We start from the raw sequence: 20569 nt of genomic DNA, 5'->3' as shown, positions 1-20569 counted from the left end.
TAATTCCGTCGAGAAATAGTAGATGATTGGCAGAGTTTGGAATTAAGAGACACAGACAGCACAAGGAGATCATGACCGGCAATGAAAGGACACTGAGATTTAGAGAAGGACTTAATTTTTTCGACATCATCAATCACGAACACATCAAGCCAAGAATCAGAAGTCGCCGTGTGATGGGTAGGCCCAGAATCAATAATATGCAAAGCCAGACCAGACATGAGATCACGCAGGTAACTCGCCTCAAAACTCGCAGACATAAGATTACAATTCAAGTCACCACCAACAATAATATTCTTATAAAGGTGAGAGAATTGGTTTAAGGACTCAACAAAATCGTGCAAGAAAAGACCTTTAGGTCTTCTATAAATAGTTGCTAAAAGAACGGATTCACCATCGGGTACACGTGCTTCAAACAGAATATATTCAGGCGAGTTAAAACAGATATTGCTGGAGGTGGCCAGAATTTTGACACGAAGAGATTTATGCACATAGCACGCAACCCCACCGCCCATACGTCCTACTGTATCATTACGAATTAGGAAGAAATCGTTTAACGCCACAGTGACGTCGGAAATGCTCTCATTCAGCCACGTTTCAGAAATGGATATAATATGGAAGAAGCGAGTGGCAAAAAACATTTTGATATAATCCATGTGACCGCCAGAGAGTTGGCATTAAATTGAGCAACTCGAAAACAGGCAAACTGAGAACACCCGCCATCGCGAACGGCAGAAGTTGAAAGGTCGGAGCCCGCATGTCAAACAAGTTTGCTAAGATCTGCAACCGAGTCAATAAAAATAGCAGGCTTGCCATCAGATTGCCTAACAAGAATGCGACCCGCCCTTACCCAGACATACCTATAATATTTTTGGGGAGTAGCTCATTGACATGCACGCTCCGACTGTAGTCGTTGCCGCAGACCTCCCTCTGCGTGAGCGACTGCCGAGTTCGCTTCCTCGCCATAACCACATCGCAAACAGCCTTCGAAGCCAGAGTAACAATTAGGGAGCCAGTCTGCGATGTACGAGTCGGTGAGGGGCGAAAGTCAGCAGTCCCAACCGGCAGAGGTTTACGTACAACAGGTCGAACGTCCAGAATGTGGCAGGATAATTCAGGAATTTCTAAACTGTTAAATAACCTGTTTGCACATTCAGACGGAGCTACAGACATCTCGGCGGGAACTCCCGATATAATAATTTCATTCGCGGTATAGACATTCCGTGCAGGAGGAGAAAGCGCACGATCCTCCTTAAGCACACGGATCTCATTAGTGAGAGCATCGCAACGCTGCTCCAATTCAACAATACGTTGACTATTGCGCTCAACACCACTCGCAATGCAATTCAGTTTGTCAAGCTTGTCACTCAGCACGCTATTCGTACGCTGTTGCTCCTCAACGAAGGCAAAAAATTTTGCACTCAGCACACTATTCGTACGCTGTTGCTCCTCGACGAAGGCAGAAAATTGTGCATTTGACTCCCTCAGCTGCTCGGTCAGTAAAAATAAAAGGCTATTTGTTGTGTCACCTTGAGACTGCGAAACCGGCTGAGACTGTAACAGAGACTGTGCATCGCCACTTGCAGAGGTTGACATGGTGTCAAAATCAAGTGCTCGCTCAGCATGCCCGATGCCGGGCGTAAGAGGCAGAATGTTGAGTAGCGACTTGCAACAGGAGTCAGCGTATCTGGTAACTGCATACGGTTTAACGCAACCCGGGTGAAACGCTCTCTTACATTCACATTCAACGGAGTTAGTCGCTATTTGTTTATTGCACCTAGCACACTGCATCTCCCCACTGTCGCTCACGCAAGTATAAGACTACCCGAAGAGCATGCACGCACCAGACGATCACACCACACGATGCGAAAATATGCTGGTTCAGAAGATCGCGGTTGGCACCACACGACAACCAATCAGAAGAGGAGGCAGGAGCAGTCCACACTAGGCAGGCGCATGCCCGCGAACGGCACGCTGATTGAAAGGTGCAAGAACAGATCGACAGGCCAGGCGCATGCGCAGCAGGAAGCAACACCACGCTCAGGCAATTCCAAGACCCCGCAATTGAGGTTAGATCACACAATGATTTTCCTTGAAAATACTCAGAGCAATGAAATCGCCTCTAAGAAGGAAAATAAGCATGCGTGAAGAGCAGCCAAAAGTTTGCCAGAATCTGCAACAAGACGGCCCGAAGGCAGCACGCGGCAGCAGAAAAATTCACCTCGATAAGAGCAAGATAATAAGCGACTGTCAGTACTCACCGAGAGAGAGAGAGAGAAAGAGAGAGAGAGAGAGAGAGAGAGAGAGAGAGAGAGAGAGAGAGAGAGAGAGAGACTATTTGCGTGTTTTAATACACATGTTCTCCGGGGCGAAGCCCGGCGGGGCATGCTAGTCGTATATATTCTTCCACAATTTGTGAACGCAGGCTGGCTTTGTTATTTTGTCATATTTATGTGATGTCTTCACCTGTTGGACGTAGTTTTTTCATTTTCCTAAAGGTTTAAAACAGAAATTCATTTAATTTGTTAACGATTTTGCAATATAATACACTACAATTTCTCAATGTAAGAGAAATTTTATCAGTTCCTTCTCCTTCGGCAAGTTCTTCGAATCCCTCATTTTTTCTCTCATCTCCAAGTGCAGATTTTCAGTTTTATGAAGATTCTTACATTTCTTCACAGCAAGCTCCAACTTTCTCACAGATCCCATTAAGTATACTTCTTCCACCTCTGTTCAACGCTGCCTCTCCTTTTACCTGCAAGCAGACATATGACAATTTAATTAAAGTTATTTTAACTTAATTTAATCTCTCAATTTTTAATTATGCTGACAAATTCTTTATTAGTGTTGTGTAAAAATGTTGTTTTAAACATTAATTATTATCATCATACCTGCGTCCATCGTTGACTAAAAGTTTTCTTCCACGTCTCGAACCACTGTTTTCTCTGTAATATTCATGCATATTATTTTTCCAATTGTAATAAAATATACTGTTTGACATAACAGATAGAACATGACAGGATTACATTACATTTAATTTAATTTAATTAATGCTAACAAGACTTTTATTAATTTACATTGAAATTTAATGTGATTTCGTCATTTTCTATTTATTAATTTAAACAAATTTTACTTCAATAAATTTATTCAAAACATCTATTTATACTTTCTTATGAGTATATTATTAACATATCTTACATTTCTTTTCTAATATTGGTCACTGGTCATTTTACTTACTATTATCTGCTCATATTCCTCTTCTCCTTTTTCCTCTTTAGGACGGGTTTTGTTCCTTACGACAAATACACGTGCTTACTCTTTCTGGTAGTCTAAACTTTTCTGACACCTTGTATAGACTGTCCGTCTGCTCCGATAATGTGTCACTTCAAAACTTTAGGTTATGGCCGTGAGCAGGGACCATCAACTCTCACATGACAGAGTGCGTTCCAAAACTTATAAAAAAAGTCGGACAACCCTTTTGGCCACGACCATACCGAAGCGGAAACCGCTTACCGCTGAGCAAGCGTGTTGCGGAGTCTTCCCAGACTCGTCCCACCGAGTTTCGAGCATATCGGAGTGCAGCGAAGCAAACTCGGCGTACCGACGCGGAAACCACTTGGCGCTAAGCAGGCGTGTTGCAGAGTCTCCTGAGACTCGTCCTACCGAGTTTCGAGCGTGTCAAAGTGCGGCGAAGCAAACTTGGTGTACCCAGGCGGAAACTGCTTACCGTTAAGCATACGCGTTGTAAAAGCAGCAGAAACTCGTCCTACCAAGTTTCAGCCGAGTCGGAGCGCGGCAACGCAGAATCGGTGCGCGAAAGCGGAAACCGCTTGCCGTGAGTAAAACGCCAAGCGGAGGCGCCGAATGATCGCTGCACCGAGCGTCGGGTGGATGCGAGCGCGGATACGCGGAAACGGCATTATTGTCTATGTGAGCATAGAACTCATTTCGCGAAAGCATCTAGAATCATCTAGAGAGTACGACGAAGCGTACGTCGCTCTTGAATAACGCGAGGAGTAAATACGCTTTTCCGAATGAGCAAAGTGCGAAGACGATCGGAATGCAAAAACGCAAGCAAGTAGCCACAGGTGTGCGTCAGATGTTTGGCCGAGAACAGTGTGGCTATTCAAAAGCGAGCAATCGGAATGCGGAAACTTGTGCGAATAACAACAGGTGTCTGCCAGATGTGCGAGCGAGTACGATGAAGCTGTTGACACAGCTGCGTGCAAAAAGCCTAGAAGAATGGCCAGGGCGCGTAGTGGGGATAGCCCCAGGGACAGCGAGGCAGGGCAGCCGAGCCCAGCTATCGGAGATTCGTCTCTCGGCTCTCGATGCGAACGGTCGCATCGTGCCAACTCGTCTTCCTAACTTCTCGCGTAGAGTCTTGGCTTTCGGTAGATACCGGAGCGCGCGGCGAATACTTAGCCGTTGAAACAGAACTCGCGAACGGCAAGCGAGAGCGAGAACGATACCGCTCAGCGGTTAGCGTAATCCCGCAAATTCGACAATTTCGTACGTTTTTATCATCGCGACGCGTATCGAGCGAACTCAGCAAAAAGTTGAGCACGACGCAAATTATATCCGTGTAAAGTATTCCATGTCCATGTAAATGAAAAGAAGAAATAAATTATGTTCTACCTATAATTTGTAAAAATACGTGTCTCATTTATTGAAACGATCCGGCGGCAAAAAACCTGAAAAGACTTATCCATACCGAACCTACTTACCTGTCGGCCGCCCGAAATCCTCCATCAACGCAGTCCTCCAGAGTGACGGAGATCCAGCGAAGCGGCAAAGGGTCCCTTCAGCGCACAGCGGTCCGATAGTCCAGAGGGTCGATCCGGAGACAGATGGAAGCTGAAACAGAGTCGTAGAGAGGGGAATCAGAGAAGTCAGCGAAAGGTTTGTCCGCATGTCAAGTATCTTTTTCGATAGACCGAGGTAAAAATCGAGTGGCGACCGTGATAACAAAGAATTCCGAGACGTGTGGTTAATCTACTCCTCCGTCCGGCTACAACTTCTCCAGCAATTTTCGGGTTTGCCAGTTAAGGTGTGCTCATTGGGCCCTTGACATAACCCTCTTTTGTACGGAGCGTGCTCATTTTGGGCCTTCGTTCTCGTTCACGGAACGTGCTTATTACGGGCCTTCGTTCATACCTGCCTTGCAGGGCTTTAACTCTCTTCGGTAAGAGTCAACCGACACACTACCGCGGAAAGGTTATCAGGGTCGTATTGACCCAGCCTGTCGGGCAACACCAAATCCGGTGGAGACCAAGGCGCTGCCTTCTCCAACTTCAATCCTGGCTCCAGCTCCGGTTCCGGCTCCGACTCTGACTCCTGCTCCTGAGGGTAAATCCAAGGTTCCTCTCCGGATCTCCAAGGTGGAAACTCCTTCTCCGTGGAAGTACATCCCGAAGACCAAGCTGAAGTGGAAGTTTACACCGATTGCCAACTGGGGTCATACTGACCCATCCTCGAAATCGGAGAAGCCTGAGACACTGTCTACTTCAACTCCGATCCTAACTCCGACTCCAGTTCCTGAGGATAAATCCACGAGTCTTAAACCGGCCTCTGAGGAAAAGACTCCACCGTGGAAGCTTTTTCCAATCACCATCCCAGTTCCTGAGACTAAGACGAGTTGGAAGTTCACCCCGGGTACCGTTCCTGTTTTTGAGATCTAGACGCCATTTCCAATCTATAAGGTGAAGACTTTCTTTCCGTGGAAATTACAACTTATCAATTTTCCACCATGAATACCGTGCATTCGACACCTACAACTAAATTCTGTGGCAACGCAAATGGAACTTCTCTTCAAGATTCCTCCACGACCTCGACTTCCTCGGTCCCGCTTTAGTCCCGTTCCGTCCGCTCCGAGAGGCGAGCCAGGGACTCCCGGACGTAATCTGATTATCCCGCTGAAGCATCTCTCCGCAACGAACGTCCCTGACATTTTAACACATCCCCATGAGAATATTACACTATACCATAATAACCTACACTGACACACACGACCATCTAACCAAACACATCGAGGAGATATTTATTTTGTATATACCAAGAGCATGAATAAACCTAGCGAGATTATACCTTGGGACCGAAGGCTGAAGCCTCGGTTACCCAAAAATTGATCCTTTCTGCCACAGTCGATCGTCAACCAATAGACGAGCAGGAGGAGGCTGAGCGTACCAAAGTCATGACGGAGCCGGTCGAAACAAATAAGCAAGCAGCCAATCAGGAGACGGACATTGCGGGGGACTGCAGTTTCGAGTCAGTATCGAGCGAGCAGATTCTCCAGTCGATTCCGGAGGCAGTGGTGGAAGCAATCATCCTTGCGGAAGGATTACAGCCCGCTGGATACGGCAAGGCACGAATTCAAACACAGCCCGCTGGACAGTTCGTGCTGGAGCTACAGCCCGCTGGTCAGAGCGAGTTGCGAAAGGAGGCGACCGACGAATCGGGACCGACAGGAAGCACAGAGGAGGTTCCAATCCAAGACAAGGAGAACTAAGACTCGTGCGCGTCCAATGAACTTTTTATTTTCTTTTATTAGTAAGGAGCACAAATAGTAATGAAAGTCCCCAAGTTAGGACAGAAAGATTCATATATTTTTTATTTTTTTTTTATTTTTTTTAAAACCCTTCGAGATACAAACCGCATGCAACGATAGAATTAAGGCAGCGAGTTATTAAAAAACACAAATTACAAAACACAATTGATACAAAAACATTTCCTACCAATCCCAGACTTCCTGAGTAATGAAATACAAGTTTGAGCGATATTAAATAGTAGAGTCAGTAAAAGAGCCAATCACAGGCCAGTATTCGTAAAATGGATTCAGATAAGTTTCGAATCCTAATATTAACCTTTATTTTAATTTTATTCGCGATATCTATCGCATGCATATTGATATTAGTCTATTCGAACGTTGCGAGAGCAAAGGCATACTATTATACCTAAAAGACATTAACGTTTTGCATGATGAGGCTCAAAAAATACCTAGTAGTAACTTTAACTATTTTCATTCCTTTGATATTAAATTTTCCAGACGTACACACCGTCAGCATGATATTCATCCTATACACCCTGTATATTTTACTATTAAGCGTCGAGATCGATCCACGATTGATTCCCGATAAACGATAAGCGATTTTTGTTAGAATACGCATGCATTGCGAGCGAGGACCAATAGCGTCCGTTTAAAACTTTATATATTCAATTAAGCAGCTTATTACAGTTTTGACAAAATGTCGAGTAACGACAGCTAATGGGGAGCAGCCCTGGCTATTTCATACAAAATATTAATGATTTCACTTAATTTACCCATTTCGCATAGTCTACGGACAGCGATAGCCAATAGGAGCAAGTCCTGGCTAATTTTATATTATTTTTACATGTTTCAATTTACTTTACGTTTATGCAAAGCCTTCAGCCAATGAGAGCGCATTCAGCGACTCGTACGAACGAACGCAGCGATCCGACCAATGAGAAGCGAGCACGACTCGAAATGGCGAGATTCGCATTGTAACGCGTCGATTCATATTTTATGTTCACCTTTATACATTTCATACTTACCTTTATGTTTTTTCCTGTCGAAACACGTAGAATTTATAAGTTCTATTATATGTAATATGCAAATTATACTTACCGTCGGAATACTTACCGATGACGATTCACCGTCCAATGAATGGGCGAGACGATCCTACGAAGTGCCGGTACTTGAAAGAAAAGGAGAATTAATAAAGATTTTATTCTAGTACGTGATACTTACCTGCCGAAGCGACGGATCGTCAAAACAACCTTTGATTGGTCGCTCGGAAAACGTTCCGAGCGACTTGCCCGCGAATACGTACTATGTGCTGTTGTGACGGCTGGCATTGGTTGACGCACGGCGAAGCACGCAACGAGAGCCCATGTCCGCCGTCCAATCGGAATTCAGCGTTACGAATGAGCTGAGCCTGTTAAACCGGCTCAGTGAGTTGCCATTGGCCGATGACACATGATGGATCGTGTCGCTTTTCAACCAGCAACACTCTTGGACGAACGCGATTAAGCGCGCAAAACACATGGTATTCGCGCCCAAAAGAGAGCCACAGTGCAGGCTCGAGCCCCAAAGTGGGGAGAGGCGACCCGTTCCTCCTGGACATCAGTCCTTCGCAGTACCTCGAAGCGTCAACACGTGTATCGGTTGCGCGCATTAAAATTTGATTTCGAGGGTCTTATCCCGTAACCGCCTACGAAAAGTGCGAGTATTAAACAACATCTTATACAACGGACAGTCTTCTATCGGTTTTGAAGCGCCGACACGCGTTCGGTTTTGCATTAAACATTCGATCCGGGTGGCTAGTCCCGTTGTCCGCTAGCGACAGCAGCGTGATAATTACAATAAATAATTCGTGTTTGCGCGATAACGGGTACGTCCCATGGCAACACGCTAACGACATTGTGTTGTACGAAGCTCAGTATCGCCGGTACCGCTGAGAACGAGTCCGCGATCGTTTCGTGAGCTGTAAACCAGTAATATATTAAATTGTTATTGTTAATAATAATCCGTGAGTGTGATTCAACAACCCGAGTGAACTTCCTATCCATATATCCGTATATTGCGACATCGCTTAACAAGGGCGTGGCCGACGGCCTTGAACACGTCAGCGACGCAGAAACGGCAGTTACCTTGCTGAGAGGAAGAAAGGGGCAACGCTTACATTCTAGGTTTCTGTATTTGAACCCAAAATACAGTGGCGACCGTTATTTCAGCCCAAGTAGTAAGTGGCTATAATTCAATATTTTATATTATCATTCGTTGTTCCGGTCACAACCTAACTAAACGATTGATTATTGTGGGAATCGACGCACCTTCACCTATATCCTACCCCACAAATTGGTGACCCCGACGTGATCTCGCTATATCTCGCTCTTGCTCTAATTACACAAAAACGAATTAACGATGACAGACACGCAAGGAGGACCCGCAGGGGGCACATCTACTGAAGAACGCGCGCAAATCAACAAAGTGGCCGTTAAAGTACCTCCTTTCTGGACAGACAAACCTGAATTATGGTTCGCACAACAAGGCCAATTTACATTGGGAAGCATAACGCAGAACAGCACAAAATATGCTTACGTCCTGTCACATGTAGAGACTAAGCAGGCCAAAAGGATCTGATAACGAAGCCGCCTGAAGAAAATAAATATGAGAGTATCAAGAGGGTATTAATACAAACGCCTATCGATCTCTCAGGAACAGCAAATCCGCCAGCTTTTAGAACACAAAGAAATGGGCGATCGAAGGCCTTCACAGTTTTTCCGGCACCTACAGGCCTTGGCCAGCTCGGCCATTCCGGAGCAGCTCCTACGAACATTATGGATGGGCAGATTATCATCCCAATTCCAAGCTATTCTGGCCACTCGGAACGCTGACAACTTAGAGGACGTAGCCGAGCAGGCTGACAGAATTCACGAAGTCACCTGCAGAGCTATGACAGTTGCCAGTATGCAGTCGGCAACAAATTCTTCAGTAAAAAATCAAATCGTTGAGTTAAATAAAAAACTGGAAGATTAGAAAACCGGCTGTCTCTTCCTGGAAACAGAAACAACCAGCGCAATCGTTCCAGGAGTCGTTCCAGAAAAGGTCAGAAAGAAGAAAAGGAAGCAGACGTTTGCTACTTTCACCGACGATTCAAGGAAAAAGCTCGGAAATGCACACAGCCGTGCAACTTCAAGAAGGCAAACGGCCTTTGCCCGAACCCATGCCGCTTATTTGTCACTGACCGCAGCACGAAGCTTCGATATCTCATCCGGCTCCGATATACCGGCGGATATACCGGCTCCGATGTCAGCGTTTATCCTCGCTCGTTGGTACGAACACGACGCTGGACTGACTCAAAAGAGTTATTTGCGGCTAATGGATCCAACATTAAAACGTACGGAGATCTCACGATGCAGCCTGATCTCGGTCTCCGCCGTGCATTTTCTTGGCGATTTGTCATCGCAGACGTAACTACGCCGATAATTGGATCCGACTTCCTGGCCCATTTTCATCTGCTCCCGGATGTAAAAGAGGGACAGCTGGTTGATGCAAAAACAGGACTAAAGGCAAACGGGACGGCCAATAGAGACACATTACCGTCAGTTAAAGCTGTCATGGGAGACACCCCTTTTCATCAATTGCTGGCTCGATTTCCCGGTATCACCAGGACCACGGGAACTCATCGACAAAAGCAGCCACATTCAACGATGCATTACATCAAGACCACACCAGGACCTCCAGAAGCATGTTGAGCACAAAGGTTGGCACCCAACAAATTAAAAGCAGCCAAAGCAGAGTTTAATTTACTTCTTAAAGAAGAAATTATTCGACCGTCTAAAAGCTCTTGGGCCTTACCGCTACACATGGCCCCTAAAAAAGGGAACTCCTGGAGATCCTGTGGGAATTATTGAAAGGTGAACACTCGGACTGAGCCTGACCGATATCTAATATCTCACATAGAAGATTTCAGCCATTCCCTAAGCGGAAAGAAATTTTTTTCAACTTTGGATCTAGTCAGAGCCTACAACCAGATTCCGGTACATTTAGACGACATCCCCAAAACGGCGATTATCACGCCATTCGGGCTATTCGAATATCTATATATGCCTTTTGGACTACGGAACGCAGCGCAGACCTTCCAGAGATTTATAAATGAGGTCTTGCGTGGCTTGGACTACTGCTACGCATACATAGACGATATCATAATCGCCTCCGCAACAGAAGAAGAACATCTAAAACATTTAGAAGAAATATTTCGTCGTCTTGAAGCGTATGGCGTCCAATTGAAACCGGCCAAATGCGTTTTGGGAGCTTCACAAGTGAAGTTTCTCGGATACCTCGTATCGACAGAAGGCACTCGCCCGTTGCCTGAAAAAGTCCAGGCGATACGAGACTTCAAAAAGCCAGAAAATATCAAGCAGCTTAGACAATTCCTGGGAATGTTGAACTTTTACCGGAGGTTCATACCAGGAGCAGTAAAAGACCAAGCCACATTACATGATGTCTTACGAGGTTTTAAAGCAAAAGGAAAAATTCCAATCGAGTGGACTCAGCAGCTCGAGCAAGCTTTTCAGAGATGCAAAGATAGCCTCTCGAAAGCTACGCTCTTAGCACATCCCATAACTGAAGCCAGGCTCACATTGATTACAAACGCTTCAGACACAGCACTCGGGGCAGTGGTCCAGCAAGAAACAGACAACAGATGGCAGCCATTAGCATTCATGAGCAAGAAGCTTAATCCAGCGCAGAAAAGCCCTTAATATACGTTTTTCAACAAGATCTGTTACGCAGCTCTTCTCGACAAGGAAGGCATCTGGACTTCATTGGGCAGTTCTCAACGGACATTCAACACATGGCTAGAAAAGACAACGTAGTTGTAGACTCTCTATCACGCATCGAAGCGATTGAAAAAGCACCGGACTTCGAAGGATTGGCAAAATCGCAGCAAGAAGACCCGGAGTTTAAGCAGATATTAGATGGCAGCATCCAGTCATCACTGAAATTAACGAAGACACAAATACCTGGCTCAACAACGGAATTATACTGTGACACTTCGACACTAGTCGCACGCCCCTACGTGACAGAGCCATATAGATGGCAGGTTTTTCAGATCCTGCATGGCTTATCACAACCAGGGATAAAGGCTACAGCAAGATTGGTCAAACAAAAATATATATGGCCAAACATACAAAACGACTGTCGAAAATGGGCTCAAGCATGCCTTCAGTGTCAAAGAGTCAAAGTATATAAGCACACGGTCACGCCAACAGGAAACTTCCTAGGACCAGAGAGAAACCTGAGAGCGGCCATCCGGCTTCGGGGAACGTCTGTCCTAATCTGCCCTCTGAGAAAATGGACGTCAACTACGGCGTTACCCTTGGTAGCGATCAGAGAGGACTCGGGTAACGATACATGGGTTCGTATCCATGCTATGGTTCGTGTCCGAACTACTCAGATGGAGGGGATATGCTGGTCGCGCAAGCCCCTCCTTTGTCCGTGTACGCTAGGCACTCGGCAAGCTTCGAGCAGGGAGAGAAGGGCAGACATACGATCTGCTGTCTCTCTTGAGCTGTGACATTGCCGCTTTGCACGGGCCGGCTATACCACGATGCCACGCATTTCGAGTATCGCGTCTCGTGTCTCGCCGAGTGCCGAGTCTCGAGTTGACAAATCGACGATACGCTATACCCGCTATACGTTACATTTGCTTGTATATTTACAAATTTTAACTTTTATATTTATAACTAAATATATATATATATATATATATACGTTGCGGCCCGCCGCTTCGTGGCAGCGCCCCGCCGCCGTCACAAAGCACGGGAATTTGCGCCCAGGGACGAGCCAGAGAGGCGACGACGAGATCTCCAGAGGCCAAAAATCGATATCGTTTCCGCGTTTTGACTATTCTTTTATTTTCATGTGTAATTATAATGCGCGCGGCGCCTCACCCACACCGCACGGCGAGTCTTCGAGGGAGTACCGATAACGACCCAAGCAGCATTTTTCGGTTAACTTTCCGACTAAGGACTACTTTTCTACTAATCACAACGTTGTAAGCGGTTCAAGAAAGTTATAAAATGTAACTTATAATTACTAACGTTTTTTGGACGTTGTCTAAACGTTAAAATTACGACGTGCTTTTTTTATCACTTTCCCAACGTCAAATTCGAAACAGTTTAAGTCCTATTACCCGACGTTAAGATATTTAACGTTCGCCTGACGTTATACTCTGCACTACACTTTTTGAGCGACTTCAATACGTAATTCCCAACGTAAACCAACGTTTTGTTATCAAACGTTGTAAAACGCTAACGTTGTGAAACGTCGCATGTGGTCATTTCTGACTGACGTTAAGAAATCGCGAGAAATGGTAACAAATTCTGCCTAAAAAAATGTTGAGCAGATTACTGCTGCGTCAAGCGGGCATCGTCGACGGCAATTCGCGGCGTCGTGCGTGAGCTATGAGGACTATGCGACGAATGTTGACGATCCACGGCCGAACCGGTCCATTTCATCTCACGCGGTTATCGTCGCGTCGTCGGGAAACAACGCGCGCGCGCCGCGCGGTTCACAGCTCGAGAGCGCGTTCGCTCGGCTGCACGGCTGCCGTAACCATGCTCTAGATCACCATATAGATGGTATTGCATAGGTCGGATTTGGTTAAGATATACGACTCATTCGCAAATCTAGTATAGAATTTTCAACTAATTAATACTTTATCGACATGTTAAGTCAGTTTGGCGACCTTGTTAAGACTTTTAGTCAATATAGGTACAATTTTGCCTACAGTGGTATACTACTTAGTTTGGAAAAGTCGGAAAAAGTTAATTATTTTATACGAAAAGACAAATTTTAGTAGAATTTATCGCACCTTTTACTACGTAAAGTTTGATATAGTGTGGAACGTTGACTTCGCCATTTTCATTCCTCAAAGAGGAAGGCAAATAATCCGCCATTTTCCAGTATATTTAGATTTAAATTTTTTAACGCACTTTATTAACAATTTAAAGCATTTATATAATATCTGTTGTTAAAGTTTTGACAACATATTTATTTTAAAAGTAATTTTGATGAAAAAAAATTAAAATCTACACTTTAAAAAATTTTAGTTATTTATTAGAATATTTAGTAAATTGGAATATTTTAGAAAGGATTCGTCTAATTTTGACCTATCATTTCCACATTTATCAATAAAATGGGTTTTGTTATACATTTTCAGTGCTGGGTTCGTGTATTTATGGCAAAATTACAATAGTATCAAAGACTGCGCAAACTATATTTGTCCTATAAAGCCATTTTATTTGTGCCAAATTGATAAGTACGTATTATGATACATTTATTACACCAATGCCGTCATATGGTTTGAATGGAAGCACGAAAACTACACCTAAAATGTACGTTGTGAAAAAATAACCTCAGGTCTAGCAGAGTGTACAAAATCAAAGTTTACATACCAACGTTAAAACTGGTGGAAAAAATGTAACCTCAATTTAACTTATATAAGTCGGATTCCAACGTTGGTACAACCTAAATTTGATTCCCCAAATTAGTGCAAAAGAGGGTTGAAACGACGTAGCAAAAACGTTGGATACCAACGTTAAGTGTGTTTATCTTAACGTCGGGCGGACGTCAAAATGCTGCTTGGGGAGAGAGGTCCGGAAGGACCAAGGACCGAGGAGGGGTGGCAAGAGCGGAAGCTACATGGATCACGGGCGGCGAGAGCAACGCGGCAGGCGTGCGGCGAATGAGGCTGCGATGGACAAGGCCGTCAATAGCGGGGCCCCAGGTACCGGGGAAAACCCGGCCTCAGCAAATTACCTCCACGCAATACCGGCCTGCGGGGTGGCTGGCCACCGCCCCGGGGTCAAATCGGAGGCACACCGGCCAGAACTAAGTCTAGTCCGCTGCCCAGGGACAAATTGGAGGAATCGCTACGCCGCCGAGGGACCGTTGCGCGCCCCCAAAGAATCCCCTTGCGACGATCCTGCGTTACGATACCGCGCGAGCTTGCAAGCTCGCCCCCGATTGGTCAACGCGCCCCTCAGGAAGGGGGTGCCGCATCAATTCCGTTATCGAGCAAATCTAGCGAGACACTCTCTGGTCGTCCGTCGGCGAGTTCGAACGTTCTTCTTAAAATATGCGATAGCCGCCCCGAGTCGGGAAAATCTGTTACGTTGCGACGATCCTCCGTACGAGGTGACGGCGAGGAGCCCTACGAGGAAACATCACATCGGTGAGATTGCCCGCAGTAATTAATACCGGGATGTAAAGCCACGACGCCGCCCTCCGGTGCACGCTCTCGTCCGGAAAAACGTTGTAACATCGCGACGCGTACGGTCCCTTGAGACCGCGTATCGAATGGCGATCGACAGCGAGAGCGAAGGGCCTCGGGATGGTATCGTGGCCGCGGAATTGAGATAAAGACGCGATTGCGAGCCTCTGGAGACCGCGATAGATTCGTGGCGAAATCCGTTACTGCGAGTCCGTTTCGTATCATGTCCGCGCTCGTGATTGTGTCTTGCGCCTTCCGTGTTCACGGCGTATCGGATTACCAAATATTACTTAGGTTGGGATGTAGCCCGTGTCGGCACATCATTCGCTTTAATCTGCCGTCTGTGAGAGGCTAATTGCTTTAGAGAATCGTGCGTGTAAGGATAGTTATGTCCGGATGCGTTGTTTGGTGATTGCGTGTTATTATTGCTCGCGGTAATCCCGCACACTTCCTCGCGTTCCTTCAAATTTTTCGCGCTACGCCAAGTACCTCGGCGTCTCAGTTTTCGCGTTCGGAAATCACTGCAGACAGTGTATTGTATTCGCCCGAATAACTGGCGCTATCTTTGGTCATTTCTCGCGTTAGGTTAAGTCCGTATTTTCGCTTTTGTTATAGTATTCCGCGTCTCCTTGCGATTGCGTCGAAATTGATCTCGCGTTACTGTGTTGCGTTCGGTCCTCATTACGTTGAGACGTGGCTTATGCCACGATTCCTACTTGCGTTAGGCTTAGCTAATTGGCGACAAAATTCTCGCGCGACTTCCGGCGTTGCGTTCACGCAATCCGCGCGTGAGGTATCGTCCTTTTGCGATCTTTCCTGCGAGACCTTATTTTCTATTTCTGTGATTATTTCGTGTTTACCGTCGATGTTCTATATTACTTGTAAGTTTGGTCATACTGTATCTCTCGGAGATAATCGCAGCGCCTTCTGCGCGTTACTATACGATAGCGCAGTACTTCGTTTATTCTGGTGTCCGCTCCATCATTATTTTTTTTGTTTCATTTCTGACGCTCGCGCGACTGATTATATGATTTGTCTGACTGACCGAAGCCGAATCGGCCTTTATTTTATTGTTTCACGCGCGAATTCCTATCGAATAAATGTTACTTTGATTTGTCGCTTGAGTTCGTGGCCTTATTTATGGCGTGTCACCCCGCCGAATATCGCGCCGCCCTCCATCACCCCCGCCCCAGCCCTTAGGTCGAGCTAGCCGATTCCTCGCACATCCGCACGTCTCGCTTTGCGCCTCGTGTTGGTTTTCTTTCGCGATTTCGCGGACGCGCGTTGACGCGTCTGGCGCCCAACGGTAAATTCGTTTCGCGAAGTGTCGGAAGTGCGAGGGAATCGTCGGAGAGGCCCGTCATCCCGCTCTCCTTACTCCTTTTGATCCGGCACACGTCCCGGAGCGGTCCGGGAGTGAAAAAGTCGTGACAATATATATTTGAAATTTATAAATATATAAAAATTGCAAAAATAAAATTAATTAAATAAATATTTATAAACATAAAAACTAAAATAATTTGTAAATGTAATGTATAGAAATCACAGTTCTATGCTTTTTTATCTAAAAAAATCTTACATTAAAAACCTTTACTTTAGCATAATAAATTTTAAATTTAATATTTAAATGCATACCCCAATAATTATATTATTAACTATATTGAGAAAAAATGGTAATTTATAATGTTTCTTGCACTCTTATTAAATTTATTTTACCTATGCATGTTCAAGCGGCCAAATTACGAGCAACAACAGAAGGATAATTGGATAAAAATAAAAACACTTTCTTAAATAAACAATACACATGGGTGTATATATATATATATATATATATACATATATAACAGTGAGTTCTATTATAATTCTCGTAAAGTTCTGAACGTGTTCTAACGTTTTCTAAAAAGTTCTGACGATAAGCATTATTTATTCATATTTTAAATAATTTTTATCGCTCAAGAAAGACGCATTTACAGGTATATGGGTGAGACACTGTAAAAAATCTTGGAGTTCTGGCTTATATAAAATATTTTTCGTACAGTTCTAAGCATACTATAACAATTTCTAAAGAGTTCCGGGCATTGGCAATGTAGTATAATTTTTAAATAAATTAATAACGCACGAAAGTCAGGAATTTGTCGAGAATATGGTTTTTCTCGAGCAATAAGAATTATTTAAAAAATGAATATATAATGCTTATTGCCAGAATAAAATGGGACAACGTTAAAATACGTTCATAACTACACGAGAATTATAACAGAACTCACAGAACTGTCGAAATACGGCCAGCGTCTCACCTTATTTTCGATAAATTCTTGATTTTCGAGCGGTATTAACCCTCAGTTACCTTACGTTTTTACACCCCGATATTATCTTACCAAGGTCTGAGAGACCCCTGCCATTTTCTTCAGCTTGTATCTTCAAGAGAAATGCATCAATTTGAAGTGTTTTTTTTTAATCGGTGCGTTTTTTAAAGATTTACAAGACTGTGCAAGTTAGATTATTCCAAGTTAAAAAATGTAAATGTTATTTAAAAAAAAAGGAAGACGTGTTTTTCTAAAAAAACAAAAAATTTTGCTTTTTTTTAAATTGATGTAGTACTGACTAAAAAAAGATACAAGGGTTTTATGAATGTCTTAAAAACCCTGCACGTTTTAACAATGTGCAGGGCTCTCAGACCCAGGTAAGGTAACTGAGAGTTAATTTATTTAAAAATTATACAACGTAGCCAGTGTTTGCTAAAGTTAATAAACATATATATACAACGTAGCTAGTGGCGGTTACTCTTTAGAAAATGCTTTAGTATGCTCAAAACTATTATACGAAAAATATTTTATATAAGCCAAAACTCAGAGATTTCGCACAGCGTCTCATCTTCTTCTGTCATGATTACTTTTCGGTTAATATTAATTTTTTTAAATATAACAAAGATTCTAACGCTCGGAACTCTTTAGAAAATGTTTCAATATGCTCAAAATTACTCGAAAAATATTTTACATAAACCAGAACTCCGAGATTTCAACTGGCGTCTTAACTCGGTATACTCGTTGCATATTGTAATTTTTTTTTAGTACCTTATAATTAATTTTTTTGCTTTTATATGGCAGAACTCTTTATAGAACTGTTATAGAACTATAGATCTTGCAAAATCTGATGAGATACAGTGGTGGAACTTGCGTAGGACAAAGTGAGACGCTGCGTGAACCTAGCGTCTCAGTTTGTACTGACGCGTTTTTTGGCTTTAATGGCCAGAACTATTTGTTTAAACTATCAGGAACTCTAGAATTATTGAAAAAGAAGCCAGAACTCTCTCAATAATTTGTTATTTTCTGCAAAATGAGATGATAGCTTCACACACACCTCAGGAAGAGAATGTAAAGAATTATTAACGGAGATATTCTAATTTAAAATGCTCTTTTTTCTGTTATATCCTGGTCACTATAAATGACAGACGGTGTAAATAATTCTAGCTGTTTTAGGTATCTGAAACGCAAAAAGCTAAAATTTTCTTATTCTGCAGGAAAAGTGTGGCTATCGTCTGAACTAGAATTAAATCATCAATATTTCCATTCTAAGCGGCTTTTTTTATTAAAAATATTATCTTTTTTTAAAATTTTATTAGTATTTTTTATTTAAAAAAAAATGTTTATTCTAGTTCAGACGATAGCCATATCACTTATTTTAAATAAGAAAAAATTTTTGGTTTTTACGTTTCTGATACCTAGAACAGCTAGAATCATTTATTTCGTCTTTCATATACTTACGTATTTTAGTGATCAAGATATAACATAAAAGTAACAAAAAAAAATATTTTTCTTACTTAAAAAATAAAAATATATTTTTAAAATAAAATTAAAAGAACATGCAAAGTTTAACGTTATTCGCTTTCTTCGTTCCCCTATAAAAAATTCTTGATAAATACCTATTTTTAAAGACCTTCTCCGGCTCCAGTCATACTCAACTTGTATTCATGCTTAAAAAAAAAAATTATTTTACTAAAGTTAATTTACTAAATATTACATATAACAACTAAAAAATAAAAAGTTAACTTCAAATCGCGTACTTTACACAAGTATTTCTCGAAAACGAGTACCGCAAGGGTATTGAAACTTATCGCATATTATTAATTTCTATTTTTATAAAGCATCATATACTAGTCTTTCAAAAACATTTAGAAAAAACTTTTTTCACAATTTATTAAAATTTCTGTTTCACAATACCTCGAAATAAGAATTCCGTGTTAAAAGTTAGAATTTTGAACCTCAGTATCTCGATTTTTAATACCGCAAGAGGTACTAAAATTTATATTACACATAAAGCACACCTATAAATTAATGTATATTCACAATTTCAAGAAAATCTAGAAAAAATCGATTTTCCGGAGAACTTCCTTAAGATCTTTCAAACCAGAATGAGCTCTTGTAATTTATTATTTGTCATTTATATATTTTATTATTAATCACATACATATAAGTGTGAGAAAGCATATGGTACAAAATAATTTCAATATTCAAATTATTGTAAATAAAGAAATCAATTATTTACATTTTCTTCTGTGTGTGTATGTGTGATGTTATTGACAATAGTTTCTTTGCACGTTTACAATTCTTTTGCAGATTTTTTACACGCTTAATTTTCACAAGTGTGATGTCAAATAATACAGACAAGATTTTTGTTTATCTGTTATAAGCGTTGTTTTGAATGTAAGATTTTAATAACCAAATGTTTTTAATAATTATTTTTAAACTGCAAGCGAGGGTCAAGCAATATCATCTACAGTATGTATCCTTAAAATACTACGATCTTTTCTAGCAGCACTAGCCACTAGCGTATAATTTGTCCGCCGACATTACGAATTTCTTCTGCAGCAACACATAAAATGTTGAACAGTTTTCTTGAACAATTGTAACAACGCTGCATGCCCTTGCATCATTAACCCTCCAAAGCCACACCTCTTTTTTTAATACGCCCCCGGCCACACGCGTGTGAATATGAAAATTCAATTTATCTTTCTAAGCATCGTGAATATTATTAAAAAATTAAACAGACATATTTTACATATAATTATATATATTTGTGATGTATTTTTACGTTGTAAATTTGTTATCACACACAAACGTCTTGCTGTTGACTATTATCGTCTTTTAAAAAATAATATTTATCATATTTAGAAAGACAAATTGCATTTTCATACTCACACGCGCATTATATATATATATATATATATATATATATATAAATGCATCAAAGAAATTTAAAATATATTTTAAAAATTAAGATAAGTTTCCGTCTCTATATATAAACTCTTTCTTCCAAGTCTGTCAAAATTTTTTGAAAGAAGAACATTTGAGACAATATTTTCTTTAAAGAAGAATAAACATTTTTTAATAACGAATAAGGAAACCTTTTTTTCGCCAGTGAATAAAATAAAAAGGAATAGTAATAATCGACACTGACTGGCAATATAAAAATTCTTTATCTCACGACGTTTCGACCGTCACTTTCGGTCCTTATCAAGTGTTAGAATTACATTGTGTGCAAACCATTTAGTCCTGGCATTGTGCCAACAATCCAAAAGTCAAGAAAAGTTTGCGCGTCATATGTAAAAACGATGGTAAATGTGGAAAAAGCATGTCAGCAGTCCACACACAGATGACAAATACTTCTTTTTATTTTTTAATAAGATTATTATTTTAGAATGAGAATGTGAGCAATACCTTAACGAATTAATAATGCAAGGACATACAGACATAATTAAACCATTCGAGAAAACT

At 42.2% G+C, this 20569-nt stretch overlaps 1 protein-coding gene across 1 annotated transcript in view; it reads right to left on the bottom strand.

Annotated features, from left to right (window-relative positions):
• Positions 1 to 4730: 4730 nt before the first annotated feature.
• The window catches only part of LOC143904791 (uncharacterized), a 38827-nt gene continuing 22988 nt past the window's right edge, over positions 4731 to 20569 (bottom strand). The window contains exon 4 of the mRNA XM_077419725.1: positions 4731 to 4854. The gene's annotated coding sequence lies outside the window, so the exon portion shown is untranslated. The remainder of the gene's footprint in view (positions 4855 to 20569) is intronic.

This window comes from Temnothorax americanus, unplaced genomic scaffold (assembly GCF_048541705.1).
Source record: "Temnothorax americanus isolate GAGA-0224 unplaced genomic scaffold, ASM4854170v1 Scaffold58, whole genome shotgun sequence".
In the NCBI taxonomy this organism is placed as follows: Eukaryota; Metazoa; Arthropoda; class Insecta; order Hymenoptera; family Formicidae; genus Temnothorax; species Temnothorax americanus.
The sequence above is the reverse complement of the archived record's forward strand: the minus strand, read 5'-3'. Positions and strand labels throughout refer to the sequence as shown.